Consider the following 3,298-nt stretch of genomic DNA (forward strand, 5'->3'; position numbering starts at 1 on the left):
AGCAGGCTGGCTCAGCCCTTCAGTTCAGTTCTGTTCCAGCCTGAGAATAAAGAGAGCTGCTTGGAGAATCACCATGTCGTCTGCTATGTCCACCCACTATTTAATACTAGTCCGGGCAAACTACAGAAAAAAACGCTGGAACCTGGGCAAAATTGCAACATAAACGCTATTAATGGCATTTTTATGAGAATTGGGTGTAGAATAACATATAAAAAAATAGACAAAATTAAATGACAGGAACACTGTGAAATCGTGATTTCAAAATGGCCGACCTGCTGTATCAATTGTATTGTATTTCGATTAGTTTTCTAAACTTAATTGTGTGTATCCTATGTTTTTTAATTGTTGTTACCAAACGTCAGGGAAAATAATACAAAGTTGCCATTGATCGAGTTATTAGGCTACATAATTTCTGTATTTAAATGTTTGCTAAAAACAACAAAGTGAAAGCAATGGTACATTGAAACAAGGTCACAATAAGGCGCTTGAACCAGAACTTTTATTATGTATTACAAATAACGAAAGCAGACATCAGTCATCCATATCATCTTCTATATCAGAACAATGTTCAATCAACAACACATTTTCACAACCAATGGTCTGGCACTGACCACAAGCTGTTGAACATGGAAAACTATTTTTTTTGCACGTGCAACAGAATGTACAGCAACCAGTGGTGCAGTTACAGTGGATAACTTTCAAAAGACTTTCAGGTGCAGGGGCCATGTCTGACATCACAGGGTGAAGCTGGTTGTCCTCCTTTATAATCCAACCCCAGTCATTAGGTCGTAAACCCTCTTTGTGGCATGACCATTCCATTATCTGGTAATACGATCAAAAACTATGGAATTTTGTTGCAGATGTAGTTGGTGGTAGGCGTTCTGGTGCAACGAAAGAGTTTGCTGATGTTACTTTGTCCACTAGTATGCGATGTCATAATGTTCCAAGGGTATCATCAACTTTTCCACCAAAAAGTATAACCATCGCCTTCTGACCAGCATCTTCTATATTGATATGTAACTGATCTTTCAAACAAAATGCCGATGCTAATTCACGAAGTAGATTATCTGTGATAAGTTTGTTGAAACATTTGCCTTTTCCTATCCCAAATATTCTGGATGTGCTGTCACAGCCTGTAAAGGCGTGGAGGAAAAGAAGATTGTTGCAGGTCTCTGCGCCCAGTATCATTCTACAAGCAATAATGTCAAATGTGTGGTTTGGATTTTTTCCTTGTTCATCACTACGAAAATACAAATTAAATTCCGTTTGATGGTTAGCATGGTACAGGAGTAGAATCAATAAATCGGAATCTTCTCCAATCACAGTAGTAGTTTGGAACTGAGGTGATGCCCCAGCTGCATTCACAATTTCAACATCAGCATCTGCTTCACCTAGTATAACAGTGCATCCTTGTCTCTTCAAATGTTCAGCTATGAGAAGAATGATTCGCTGTTTGTTACTTTCATTGGAAAGAAAGTTGTCTTGTTTTAATATGAATTTAGTTTGCGGAGAGAAGTGTACTTCAGGGCTAGAGAACATAGATTTCCGACATTTGTGAGTCATATCTTTAATGGATGGAATGTTTTCATAGCTGTCAAAGACAATAATAGCTTTCCCATAGAGACGAGTTGTAAAATTCGCATAAGAACATGCTATGTCATCATACCTGTTGTCTTTGTCCATGGAGCATAGACAGCATCTTAAAAAGCAGAGACATCACCTTGCCGACTTAAAGCTATGGTTTTCCCAGTAGTAATGTACGGAAGTGAGAGCTGGACCATAAAGAAGGCTGAACGCCGAAGAATTGATGCTTTTGGTGCTGGAGGAGACTCTTGAGAGTCCCATGGACTGCAAGAAGATCAAACTTATCCATCCTTAAAGAAATCAGCCCTGAGTGCTCACTGGAAGGACAGTTCCTGAAGTTGAGGCTCCAGTACTTTGGCCACCTCCTGAGAAGAGAAGACTCCACAAGGAGAAGGGGACGACAGAGGATGAGATGGTTGGACAGTGTTCTCACAGCTACCAACATGAGTCTGACCAAACTGCAGGAGACAGTGGAGGATAGGGGTCGTTCTTTCATCATCTCCAGGAATTTTCAGTGCAGCAGAGAACGCTAATGTTTTAACTTTGTCAGAACGCTTACATTTATATGCAAAAACTTCTTGGTCAATAAGTTTAGCTACAATGACCTTACCAACTTCTTGCAATTCATGCACATTAACATTTGCCAAATCTGCAGTTACACCTGTTACAATATTACGCAGACTTGACTCGGGTGTAAATGTCAAGAATGCTTGCAACTTGCTCAATACCGGTTGTGAATCACTTTTGTCTCTAATCAGACTTGCACTAGATAGTTCCTTGTGTTGTTCACTTGATGAATATGACACATTGGTAAACTCCTACATAGCTAGATTATACCCTGACAATACAGGCAATGATAAAGACCAAACTGCTCTCTGAACGCCAGTCAATCCACTTCCTCTGGTCAAACCCCCTGTAGTTTTAAGAGAGCGTATCAGACATTGTTCGATTACTAAGTCAGAACCCAATCCTGCCCAGTAGCGTTCACTTCTGCGTATCACATGAAATCCTTTTTCAAACATTGCAGAAACAGTCGCATTTGTTGTTGGCAACAGAATTATATTCTGCAAATATAGGTATGCTGATTTCAAGTAATTATGGTGACCCGCAGCTGCGAAAATGGGTAGACACTGATTTATGGCATAAATATGCATTTTCCATGAACCAGTTCTATCTGCTGTGATGGGTTTTCTAGCAAGATCAACCATATTTTGATACTCAAGCCATAGTTTACTTGTTGCTGAGTTTGCTTTCAGTTCGCTCTTCTTTGCATCCAATGCACAGCTTATGTGTATCATAGTCTGTGAAGAATCCACTTCTTCTATAGTTTTGTTACAGGACACTAGTGAATCATACAGTGCAGAAGATTCTTTTAAGACCTGGGGGAATTCTGAATGATCTTCAATTATCTGCGACATTATTTCAGCACTTAAGCATGAATCGAGAATCAAATGTCCACGAAAAGCTCTTGATACTGATTTCCCATTTAACATATGCACTACTGTATTTCCCCCATAAATCTCTTCGAGGATTTCTTTAAGGCCCGATCCTGCCATGAGTGTACCAATGGCCCCAAGAAGATTCATGAAAGTATGAAAGGAACCAAGCAATAGAATGATGTCCTTGAGAGCACTACCATCACATGATGAATGAACTATTTGTGATGCTTTCCAAAAGAGTGGCTGATCAAATGTTATGATAGTTGGTATATTGT

Source organism: Lacerta agilis, chromosome W, assembly GCF_009819535.1.
Source record: "Lacerta agilis isolate rLacAgi1 chromosome W, rLacAgi1.pri, whole genome shotgun sequence".
Lineage (NCBI taxonomy): Eukaryota > Metazoa > Chordata > Lepidosauria > Squamata > Lacertidae > Lacerta > Lacerta agilis.